Raw genomic sequence first — 13,667 nt, 5'->3', positions numbered from 1 at the left:
GGGGGAGGGGGGCGGGGGGGTGGAGGAGGAGGAGGGGGGGGGGGGGGGCAAAGGGAGGGGGGAGTGAGAAAATATAGGAAGGATGAAATAGAGAGATAGATAGAATGATAGGGGGATGAGGGAGGGGAGAAAGGGAATTGTGAATGGAGGCGGGGTTAACTACTGGTACATATCAGTTTAGAGTTAGCATGTACTCTTAAGATACATTATTTCGAACCAGAAATCGATTCCTTTGTATAACGGCCAGATGTATATGGAACCGAATTGGTGACCAAATTAGAAAAAAAAATCATCAAACGAACTTATTGAAACGTAAACTACTCTAACGTCAGTGTACGTACTTTGACGACACACAGGTAACTGTTAAACTGAAACATTTCACTCCATCAGATGAACAGCGAGTTTCCACAACAACTGTTTCCATGGTTATCAAAATAGTGAACGATGTACCAATTCGCTCGCACCAAACAAAGGGAAGGAGTTCTGACCTGCAAGTTATTCCGGTGGGGAATTTAATGGAATTACACGTAGTTTCGTTTAAAAGTGTGTTTCATTTCAGAGCAGAATAATTGTTTAATCAACTGTGCTGATTATGCGACGTGGAGGGATTAAATTATAATATCTCAAATACGTGTTCTCATTTCCCGGCTTTATACCATATCCCCGGATCCGGAAGTGCATCGCATAATAAAGAAAACAACATACGGAATTGAAATACCAAAATAAGTAATATAAAAGTTACAGCCATTAAAATAAAACAACTTTCTAACACGAGTCCCTTAATCCGGATAATCTGGATTGACAGCAAATACTGACGTCGTGTCTCCAGTTTTTATCCAGAATTGTTGGCACGAACCATTTTTGCTAAATACAGTGCAACTTCCGAAAACCGAACCTTCTAAAAACCGAACACCTCTGAATACCGAACGAATTGTCATTGTACGGAATTGGTCCTTCTTTATTATAGTATTAAAAAACTTCCAAATACCGATCCCTCTGAATTCCGAACACCGGACTGATTTTGTGTCCTGTTCCTGTTAAAATATAACAAAAATTACTTCTGAAAACCGGTCTTACCTGAGCGATTATGACACGAGGTCAGGCCAGTCAACCGTGAAACAACAACTGTGACGGGTATTGTGTGAAGCCTTATTGTCTCGGGACCTACGTAGGTGATTTGTACAGGTATCCAATATATACCCCAAGGGGGCATTATGACGGAAGGCCTAGTGTATAATCAACACGACAAGTATGAAACAATGCCACACTTCATTGAAGCGCGTCGGTTCGTTTATCTTCTCAATGCAAGTAGAGCTAGAAGCCTGAGTTTCGCATTTAATTTAAATGAGGCCCAAAAGGGGTTGTTTTCGTAAAGAAGCCCGTGATGTTTTTTTTAGACAACAGCGATGTCGGAAATACGACCAGTATCATCTGATCAATTGTAATTGATATTGAAACAAAACATCTTCACACCCTTTAATATTATTTGATGTGTAAAATATTCCGTATCGGACTATTGGCCCCATCCACATGACGAAGCTTCACCGGATGTAACAAAATATAGGCCGATCGTAAAGTGTAGTTGTACATGTGAAAATACTGTTTAAAACTATTGTTATAGTCATTTGCCTTTCTTATATATTCTGCAATATAAACATTGATTAACTTTCATAATATGCATATTATTCAGACAATCCAAATTGTCTAAGTATGTACGTGCCGTTTTGTAATCGGGTGCATTCTAATAAAACATCGTCCTACCAATTATATCCAGAATTTGACCGTTCATTTTTCGATCAACTTCTCCAAACCGAACCCTCTATAAACCGAACAAATAGTCATGTCCCATGCATGTTCGGTTTATAGAGGTTCCACTGTACAAGTCAACATAAGGCAATTTAAAGCTTGCGCCTTCGTCAATGGGAACAAGTGGGTGTCGTTTTATAGTGTTGTTAACTGAACTGTCATATCGCCGGTACACTGGATATTGACAGTTATATTTACATGTGTGATCCTCTCAGTGCTGAGCATTGAATAATATTAATAATGATAAAAAACCCCCCAAAAAAACCCCAATTATGATTGTATGAGAGGTGTGCATTTGACGACCAGGGGACACAACCCATAGCATTCCTTACATGGATCGTTTAAGAGGTGTGTATGTGACAGCCAGGGGACACAATCCATAGCATTCCTCACATGGATTGTATACGAGGAGTGTATGTGACGGTCAGGAGACACAATCCATAGCATTCCTCACATGGATTGTATACGAGGTGTGTATGTGACGGCCAAGGGACACAATCCATAGCATTCCTCACATGGATTGTATACGAGGTGTGTATGTGACGGCCAAGGGACACAATCCATAGCATTCCTCACATGGATTGTATACGAGGTGTGTATGTGACGGCCAAGGGACACAATCCATAGCATTCCTCACATGGATTGTATACGAGGTGTGTATGTGACGGCCAAGGGACACAATCCATAGCATTCCTCACATGGATTGTATACGAGGAGTGTATGTGACGGTCAGGAGACACAATCCATAGCATTCCTCACATGGATTGTATAAGAGGTGTGTATGTCACGGCCAAGGGACACAATCCATAGCATTCCTCACATGGATTGTATACGAGGAGTGTATGTGACAGCCAGGGGACACAATCCATAGCATTCCTCACATGGATTGTATACGAGGAGTGTATGTGACGGTCAGGAGACACAATCCATAGCATTCCTCACATGGATTGTATACGAGGTGTGTATGTGACGGCCAAGGGACACAATCCATAGCATTCCTCACATGGATTGTATACGAGGTGTGTATGTGACGGCCAAGGGACACAATCCATAGCATTCCTCACATGGATTGTATACGAGGTGTGTATGTGACGGCCAAGGGACACAATCCATAGCATTCCTCACATGGATTGTATACGAGGTGTGTATGTGACGGCCAAGGGACACAATCCATAGCATTCCTCACATGGATTGTATACGAGGAGTGTATGTGACGGTCAGGAGACACAATCCATAGCATTCCTCACATGGATTGTATAAGAGGTGTGTATGTCACGGCCAAGGGACACAATCCATAGCATTCCTCACATGGATTGTATACGAGGAGTGTATGTGACGGCCAGGAGACACAATCCATAGCATTCCTCACATGGATTGTATAAGAGGTGTGTATGTCACGGCCAAGGGACACAATCCATAGCATTCCTCACATGGATTGTATAAGAGGTGTGTATGTCACGGCCAAGGGACAAAATCCATAGCATTCCTCACATGGATTGTATACGAGGTGTGTATGTGACGGCCAAGGGACACAATCCATAGCATTCCTCACATGGATTGTATACGAGGAGTGTATGTGACGGTCAGGAGACACAATCCATAGCATTCCTCACATGGATTGTATAAGAGGTGTGTATGTCACGGCCAAGGGACACAATCCATAGCATTCCTCACATGGATTGTATAAGAGGTGTGTATGTCACGGCCAAGGGACACAATCCATAGCATTCCTCACATGGATTGTATACGAGGTGTGTATGTGACGGCCAAGGGACAAAATCCATAGCATTCCTCACATGGATTGTATTAGAGGTGTGTATGTGACGGCCAGGAGACACAATCCATAGCATTCCTCACATGGATTGTATAAGAGGTGTGTATGTCACGGCCAAGGGACACAATCCATAGCATTCCTCACATGGATTGTATACGAGGAGTGTATGTCATGGCCAAGGGACACAATCCATAGCATTCCTCACATGGATTGTATAAGAGGTGTGTATGTGACGGCCAAGGGACACAATCCAAAGCATTCCTCACATGGATTGTATAAGAGGTGTGTATGTCACGGCCAAGGGACACAATCCATAGCATTCCTCACATGGATTGTATAAGAGGTGTGTATGTCACGGCCAAGGGACACAATCCATAGCATTCCTCACATGGATTGTATACGAGGTGTGTATGTCACGGCCAAGGGACACAATCCATAGCATTCCTCACATGAAGTACACTCATCAGATGAAGGTGAAAATTGAGTCAGTGACTTGGGAGACGATTAAAAGAAACAATAAGATTTAGTCGCCTCTTACAAATCATACAATATCGTCAGAATCAAAAGCCTTCATCACAGAGACGAACGTCCAACAGGCCAAATGTGGGGCAGTATACAGGAGTCGAACGTCCAACAGGCCAAATGTGAGGCAGTATACAGGAGCCGAACGCCCAACAGGCCAAATGTGGGGCAGTATAAAGGAGTCGAACGTCCAACAGGCCAAATGTGGGGCAGTATAAAGGAGTCGAACGTCCAACAGGCCAAATGTGGGGCAGTATACAGTAGTCGAACGTCCAACAGGCCAAATATGGGGCAGTATACAGGAGTCGAACGTCCAACAGGCCAAATGTGGGGCAGTATACAGTAGTCGAACGTACAACAGACCAAATGTGAGGCAGTATACAGTAGTCGAACGTCCAACAGGCCAAATGTGGGGCAGTATACAGGAGTCGAACGTCCAACAGGCCAAATGTGGGGCAGTATACAGGAGCCGAACGTCCAACAGGCCAAATGTGGGGTAGTATACAGGAGTCGAACGTCCAACAGGCCAAATGTGCGGCAGTATACAGTAGTCGAACGTCCAACAGGCCAAATGTGGGGTAGTATACAGGAGTCGAACGTCCAACAGGCCAAATGTGGGGCAGTATACAGTAGTCGAACGTCCAACAGGCCAAATGTGGGGCAGTATACAGTAGTCGAACGTCCAACAGGCCAAATGTGGGGCAGTATACAGTAGGAAGAAAATATGGTTTTAAGGAGAAAAGACAAAATCCCAAATTATAGATGTTTACTAAATTGTAGAAATTGTTGATGAATTATGTGTAGATTTCGTGTAGATGCCATGTATGCCAGTTAAAATATCTTCAGTTCAATATAAACTGTATTGGTATTGTCTACTCAAAGTGACGTCACGATGTGTTAAAGATTTAGATACGGAAGAAGAACATCATTGTGTAACAGATTTTACGACAGAACCGTTCAGATTATTCTCGGAAAAATTCGGTTCCTTCCCCCATAATTTTCGATTATTAGATTTAAACAATTTGGAAAATGATTAGAAATGCGCTGATCCGTCTAGGAGACTAGTCCGGAACTAGTACAACAGGGAAGTGGGCCGAATGAAACACAACGTAACTTCAAAAATGTTCAAATTACTTTTTTTTTCTATAAATGATATAATCAATTTATAAAGCACTTGCAAAATTATGGTTTTCACGTTCAGTTTATACAAATATTTAAACTTTTTGGAGTTTCTGTATTTCATAATTTTATTATTTCTGAAATATTTAAAACGTTCAATTATCTCGTAAGTCCTTTAAACTGTATATTATACATTTGTTAGCTGCACATCATGGAAGTTTTGTTTGTACAATACAGAGTGCTATCTGTGATTAGTTAACTATAAAAATCATCTAAAACACAAACCAAACATCCGGTCCTGCTTGTGGCTTCCGGGGAAGGTAGCTTCCGTTCTCGTCATAACGTCATCTACCGTACCTCAAGATTTTCCGTTTTCGCTGATTTTTCCCACACCACACAGGTGTCGTGTTTTTTTTCTACAAAAAGGTCATTTTGTTCCTCGTACCTATAGCAAGGCATTTCACACGTGCATTATATGGAACTGTTAAAATTCTTTAAAAAATCTGAACTCTATTATCAAAAATATCAAATTACTTTATATAATGTTACCATCGACGATGGATATATATGCATTGTGTTTTCAGTTGAATGCTGAGTTTTAAAATCTTGCTTGCTAGATACAACATGATTAATATCAAACCAGCCCGAAAGAGGTCCAACACCTGGTGAAAATATTGGATGTTTTTATCTACATCACAGTAGAGTAATACTGTTTGGCGCATTCTCTGGTGTTTTAGGTTTCATATGTATATAACGACAATCAATTGACATAAATATAACAAGAGGCCCATGGGCCTTAACGGTCACCTGAGATTTGAAATATTTCAGTTTATTTAAATGAACCTTTTTGAATTCCAATAGAAATCAAAACAAATCAGTCAAAAATGTGATTTCCCTATATAAACTATAGTAACACAATGGTGACAATGTTTACAAAATAAGAATGAATTCCAATAGAAATAAAAGTCAAAAATGTGATTTCCCTATATAAACTATAGTAAAGTTTAGCCCCACCCCAGGGGCAAACTTGAGACCCCAGGGTCCTAAATTCACAATTTTGGTAAAGAACCTTCAAACCCAGCCATCTATGAAGTGTATTTGATTCCAGCATATCTGAGAGTAGAGAAGAAGATATTTGAAGTTTTAGTCAATTTGGCCCTTTTTAGCCCCGCCCATCAGCCCCTGGGGGTCAGTCAGGGCCAACATGTGCATGCCATCAAACTGTCATCTCATGCTGACAATGTTTACAAAATTAGAATGAATTCCAATAAAAATAAAATAAATTCAGTCAAAAACGTGATTTCCCTATATAAACTATAGTAAAGTTTAGCCCCTCCCTAGGGGCAAACGTGAAACCTCTGGGTCATGAAATTTACAATTTTGGTAAAGCAACTTAAGACCCTTCCATCTATGAAGAGTGTTTGATTCCAGCATATCTGAGAGTAGAGAAGAAGATTTTTGAAGTTTTAGTCAATTTGGCCCTTTTTAGCCCCGCCCATCAGCCCCTGGGGGTCAGTCAGGGCCAACATGTGCATGTCATCAAACTGTCATCCCATGCTGACAATGTTTACAAAATTAGAATGAATTCCAATAGAAATAAAATAAATTAAATTCAAAAATGTGATTTCCCTATATAAACTATAGTAAAGTTTAGCCCCTCCCCAGGGGCAAACGTGAAACCCCTGGGTCATGAAGTTTACAATTTTGGTAAAGCACCTTAAGACCCTTCCATCTATGAAGAGTGTTTGATTCCAGCATATCTGAGAGTAGAGAAGAAGATTTTTGAAGTTTTAGTCAATTTGACCCTTTTTGGCCCCGCCCCTCAGGCCCCTAGGGGTGGGGACCATATAATTTACAATTTTGGTTGACCTTTAGCCATAGAAGCTGTCTGCCAAATTTCATAGAATTTGGTTTGTGGGTTTTGGAGAAGAAGTTGAAAATGTGAATTGTTTACGGACGCACGACGCACGACGGACGACGGACGACGCACGACGGACGACGCACGACGCACGACGACGGACAAAAGGGGATTAGAATAGGTCACTTGAGACTTTGTCTCAGGTGACCTAAAAATTGGTGTTCAGAGGTTTAGCCAATCATTTAGTTCATGTTTGATACTGTTGCTGGCAAACGAAAAGCGCCACAGTGGTAACGTGTTTACTGTTTGATACTGATGTTGGTAATTAAACTGTTTGATACTGATGTTGGTAATTAAATAGCGACACATCGGTAACGTGTTTACTGTTTGATACTAATATCAATAATTAAATAGCGCCAAAGTGGTAACGTGTTTACTTTTTAACGGAATATGGGACGTGGTTGGCCTTTCATCTAGCTAGGCGGCCGTTGTTCGATTCCCCGATAGGTCGTGAATTTTTTGGGGTCACCTGCCTACAATAATGTACGTGGGTTTTTTTTCTCCGGGTACTCCAGGTTTCCTGCCACAGTAAGATAACTCGCGCGCGTCAATCCGGACCAAAAAGCGTTGTTAACATAAGCTGGTATAACGTTTGCAATTGTTGTAAAATAAAATTTAAAAAGATTCGACATCAAAAACACTGCCCGCCAAAAAACACTGAGTCGATATGTGGATTGGCAAACAAAGGGATTGTTCAATGTAATCCCTGGTATAGCTTAATTGAGACACAATCGGTGAAAAATTGGACGTAAATCTACAGGAACGGTAATGTTCGAGGAATGTAGACCAGATGGATTCATCATTATATACGCAGACAGAGCATGGTGGTGTAGACGCTTGTTTGATGAACTGATCATCTGAACGCTTGTTGGTAAAGCTCAGATCTAGGAAGGAAACCAATTATCAATCAAAGACATGGGTTTTAAGTCGTAGTAAACGTACACGTGCAGACCACCAAGGCTCGCGCAAGGCCATTGACCATGCACATGTGAAGCCTGTAGAATGAACAGCATAACAGCAGACATTAAATGGGAAACGCAACCTTCAGACAAAGGAAATACCTTCAAAATGGACGGTAAATCATATCGACTCTGATGTGAACGTTCAAACGATCCAAAATATGCTTCAGCATAAAGAATCAAAAGAGTCTGGGATTATTTATTTCATTCCTAAAATCAATAAACAATTGAAGGCGAAAGAGTGCAATAAATTATTAAGAAATATGGCGATGTTCAATTGAAAAATACAGATTTTTGACTGGAAGAATTTTACCATATTCATATCATACTTAAAAGTGAACTCTGCAATGTATTTGAAGTATCGTACGGCTCCATAGGGATTTTGTACCTGACAAAGGCACGGCTTTTATACTTCAGTCTAATTACCCAATTGTAGCATGCGGGTTGAAGTTGAATGACTATTTTCAGTTTTAGCATGTAATTATAGCTTGTCAAAATCAATTTCTCTTTTTTTAATTCTGACAAAACCATCAGAAGTTCACAAATAATGCAATTTAGGGCAAATTTTTGGAAACTCATTCTCAATACTGCACAGAATTGCACTAAAGTGGTTTTTCTTGAGTAATCCATGTACATCGTACCGGAAAAGTGTAGACGGAAGTTAAAAGTTCAATTTAGCGAAACGCTCAGTGGTAATGAAACCAAAGTCTTAGTAAGTTATTATTACACAGATAATACTAATTCGCCTCCACGACATACACGATAACGATAAATTCTGGTAATTATTGCGTGCTTCCTGGGCGATGACCTTGACGGGTGTCGATGACCTTTGAGAGTGTCGAGGACATTCTGGAACATATTTTCCATCTGCATCTTCCCATTAAACGCAATATTCAGTTGTATCCTTGGTGAAAACACGACCTGCTCGGGGCATTTTCCAATCTTCTGATATTGGTTTAGGACATGCAAAATATTCCGCAGTGTAAATACAGACAAAATATGCTTGAATGCTTGAGAGCGATAGCAAAGATTGTCACCGGAAGTAATAAAACACTAACCGGAAACGACATATTGACTTTATTTAGTTCAGACCAATATTTTCTGTCTCAATTTCGGAGATAAACTTTCCATTAATCAATCTGTCTGGTTATATAAATATGCCATGGTCGAGCATGTGTTTCTTTCTTTTTTCAATGTGCGCCTCAGATGTGCATATCGATATTGGAACCAAATAACATGACATCATCTCACATCCCTTCTTATGATTGGATATCGACCCGAGGTCGCCAGGTACATAGGGCCGAAAACGGGTTTGGGAGGGGGAATTGGGGTGTGGGTGGCAAAGAGAAACGAAAATTAATAAAGGCTGAGAGGAATACCAGCCAAAGAGAAATAATATGCGTGGGGAGGGTTACGGGATACTTAGAAGGAGAGGGGAGTTTAGATGGAGCAGATGGCTATGAGAAAAGGGAAACATATGCAAAATGGGGGGCACCAAGAAAACAAACAAAATTGGGAAAATGAGGGAGAGGTGGGACAGAAGAATGCTGACATGTGACATGTTTCGTTGACACCTGTAGTTACAAAAGCTTATTAGGCTAGATCAGATCGATGGACATATCTTACCTTTGTCACGTGCCTCTGATAATACTGTAATTCTCTCAGACTGATAAATACACATCTTCAATCACAACCGTTGGCCGTGAAAAAAAACTAGTTACCATACTCAACACAACAACATGACATTAATCCAAATGAGTTACGAAGTACACAGACGGACTTGGAATTCTAGACGATTACCCATCAAAACGCTACTTCTCGGGAGGTTATGTAGCGCTGTAAATCTTAGTATTGTATTGTGTGCTACACTAAAACATATACTCTAACATCGTTCGTAGAAAGATTAAACTCGACTCGTTTGACAGAAACGGTCCTTAACTACTGCCAATTACCCAATATCTTTCTTCTGCAATACATCTTTGCTGTAAATAAACTCAAAAGAGAGTGTAAAAATAGTAGGAAAAACAGATATATGATTCATATTTGTTTTCTCTAATGAAGAAATAAACACGCACTTGCTTGCAAGCCAACTGATAAAATTTCTCTTTCTTTAACGATTTGAAGTGGATATGAGTGCCGAGTATATTCACACTATGGAGCTGGAGTATATTTTGGTACGGATAAGTTTAACAGTTTAAATTCCCAGTGTAGAACACATTAAGTGGTTTAATTAGAAACGGTAGGAGAGGGAATTCATAAAAGATGGAGGAAGCGTTTGTTCAAATTTTAAATCGAGTTTAGCTTCCTCCTCATACGGTGAAAAGACGAGGATGTGGATAGTGCGTGGGGAATATATCGATGTTATTGCCAGGACTTAGACAAACTGGTGTAAATCTGAAAATAATTCTGTAATTTTTCATATTTCATCTGCTAATGAAAATAAATTGTTAATCTGTCAAACTGTGGGCATGACGTTACTTCGCCGTACTGGAGCTGTCATCTCGGCAATTAGTCATTCTTGATTACGCCACGGGTTCCCGTAATATGAGAAAATATGTTAAATGATTTCAAGAGGATGATAGAATGGCTTGAATGATACGAAATCAATAAATACGTGGATTTGAACTTTTACAATTGCTTTTAAAGTCCAAACCTAATCACCAGTATATTGTTTAATTATTTCATTAAATATCGACAAACAAAACAAATGCATTTCCCAAACCATTAAAAACACATTATTGCGTCACCTCAGAGAACACAGTTTTGAGTGCGATCTTATGATCCATAACATGCTACCTGTACATACCTGTAAACTATGTCAGCTGCGCGTGAGCACGAGGCCGGTATATAGATTTCCTCGTTGCTGACTCCCAGGCGAGCAATCGAACAACTTGTATTGTTTAGAACAGATTTGGCATTCCATTTAAGACATGTTCGCCCAAGAGAGTCCATGCTCAGCACTAAAAACATTTGTAGTTTTAAAAACACCAAACCATCCGTCCTCTCTAAGGGTCGTTGTTGAACAGCACAGCACAGTTTGTCAATTGTTCAGATCTATATTTTAAGAGCTTGTTTGGAACAAATCCTTTACCACGTCCAATACGACATTTACGCTGATACCATGGCAAGTCTTTGAATGATAGATATGGTCATGGATTAGTGATTCCGATATTCAAACCACTGAGTGATTGACAAGTCTTGATCACGTGGACGACACGAGACATCAATCAAACCTGTCCGAGTTATTTTGTATCTTGTACAAGTAATACTGAGTGTTCTTGGAGCTGTTGGGTCGGATACTACCAATCCGCTGTGGAGCGCGCGTACTCACAACTCCGTAATAAACCCAGAGAATCATCGTTGGACAGAAATAGAAACGCAATCAGCCTGGCCATATCGTGTCCATGTCGTGTCCATGGATTAGGTAAAGTATACATCGTTATCCGTGGGCTGTAGTCCAGATACCGACCGAACCAGACCGGGACTTCGGATAGCCGATCTATCAATATAAATGGATATTGTTTCCAGATATGCGATTTTAAATTAAAGAAATTGCAATGAAATGAAAGTCTGATACCATAATCCATGCGGCACTCCTAAACGACAGACATTTACATGTTATTCCGTTTAATTGCGTAATATACTCAATCCCCACTCACTGAACTTAACCTATTCTAGGGTCTCAAAGCGAAATATCAAACTGATATCTCCCTTTGAACCCGTGTTCTACGGAACCAAATTACCCATTGCATTAAAGCTATCAGATGTTAGCGTTTGACTTTTCGTCGATCTATGACAGACCATTTCAGAAAAATGATGGCATTTAAATATCAGCATTTCCCGCAATTTTTTTATTCAATATAAATTAATGGATATTCCATCAAAGCGAAATCTTCAAAACCGAGATTTCGTTAAAAGCCAACTACAGTCACAGATGCAAGCAATATGGGGGAATTACCATGCGGATTGCTGACTAATATGTAAATAAAGAATCAAAATTAATTATTCATATCTACTAAATCTGATCAGAAAACGAGATACGGATACAAAGATATATCTCCGACAGAAATCGTCCTACCTGGCTGGTTTGGTATTGTCCAACGTCATATCAACAACTATGGTCATTTAAAGACAGCCTCCCATGTCTGCCAGATGCATGCTTATGATGTATGTGTGTTGTTGTTGTTGTTGTTGTTTATTTTTTGGAGGCTGCGGTATTTTTGTGTTTGTCTCCATGTGATAGCGCGGAACTAATGCCGACTTTTGATTGCTACCTCACCGAAAAATACTGACGAAGACACCCAGCAGGACACACCACTTGGTCACATTATACTGACAATCGGCAAACCAGTTATCTCACTCCCCTCAAGACTAAGCGCTACCGTAATATCAGGGTCAAAGGTCAAAGTGGTATTATCTAATAATACTGACAATGTTAAGTTCGACCTTGACCTACTGGTCAAATAACAAGGAAATGCATACAAATCAATGCATTGTAAAGGAGAAGGGGAAATATGTGGTTATGTTCACAAAAACAATATCTTGTTGACATATAAACTACAAATTATATGGATTTTAAGTGCGAGTCTGTCGTGTTCTGCCATTGGAACTGTTGAAGCTGTTTAGATAACTATATGGTGCGGTTTACGAATTCCGTATTGAGCATACTGTTGTATGACATTGACACAATGGAATTATTTGTGATTCTATTTAAAGAAATTTTGCACTAGAAGATTCTGGGATTGTCTGAGCTTTCGAGAGAAATAGATAAACGTAACCACGTTACTAAGTGTGAGACCGAGTCTAGTTTTATGGTTAAGTTGTTGTTCAGGGAAATTAACATCATATCTGGCTCCTTATAAGTCACCAGAACATTCTCTCGAAATACGGTCTGTCCGATGATAAAGGTAAAATATATTATCAAATAAGTACCACATACAATGGTATGTTACCATACAGTTCCTGCTCGTTACGTTTTTCGGTGATCACGCAAAAATAAAAACTTATGACAACTACTAAAATACTATATATTTGTGAAACGACAGCAAATTCCGATTTAAAAATAATCCATTTAAGAATAAACATATATTTCCTTGTTTTTATTTGTTTAAATTACCCTTACTATTGTAACCCTGGTAAATACTAGCCGCAATATACCGCTCTTATAGAGATCTTCTCTTTAGCTCAATCGGTTGAGAGTAAGGCTAGTAAGCCAGGGGTCCCAGGTTCGATCCCTAGCGGAGGCAGTGATTTAAATTTAATTAATCCTGCGCTCTGTTACGTTGGCGCCCATGTAGGGACTCGGAAATGATACTCATCGCTGCTTGCGAAAGCATCGCTGTTACTCCTGGAAACTCGAGGACGAGTTCTTTCCTGGAGGGGGAGTATGTAACCCTGGTAAATACTAGCCGCAATATACCGCTCGGCTAGAGAGATCTTCTCTTTAGCTCAATCGGTTGAGAGTAAGGCTAGTAAGCCAGAGGTCCCGGGTTCGATCCCTAGCGGAGGCAGTGATTAAAATTTAACTAATCCTGCGCTCTGTTACACTATATTCTGGGGTCAAAGGTCA

General features: G+C 40.1%; 1 protein-coding gene across 1 annotated transcript in view; it reads right to left on the bottom strand.

The window, feature by feature from the left end:
- The window catches only part of LOC117329882 (protocadherin beta-2-like), an 89,482-nt gene extending 78,241 nt beyond the window's left edge, over positions 1 to 11,241 (bottom strand). The window contains exon 1 of the mRNA XM_033888090.1: positions 10,905 to 11,241. The gene's annotated coding sequence lies outside the window, so the exon portion shown is untranslated. The remainder of the gene's footprint in view (positions 1 to 10,904) is intronic.
- Between the last annotated feature and the right edge of the window lie 2,426 nt (positions 11,242 to 13,667).

This window comes from Pecten maximus, chromosome 6 (genome assembly GCF_902652985.1).
Source record: "Pecten maximus chromosome 6, xPecMax1.1, whole genome shotgun sequence".
Classification (NCBI taxonomy): Eukaryota; Metazoa; Mollusca; class Bivalvia; order Pectinida; family Pectinidae; genus Pecten; species Pecten maximus.
This window is presented reverse-complemented; position numbering and strand designations above follow the sequence as displayed.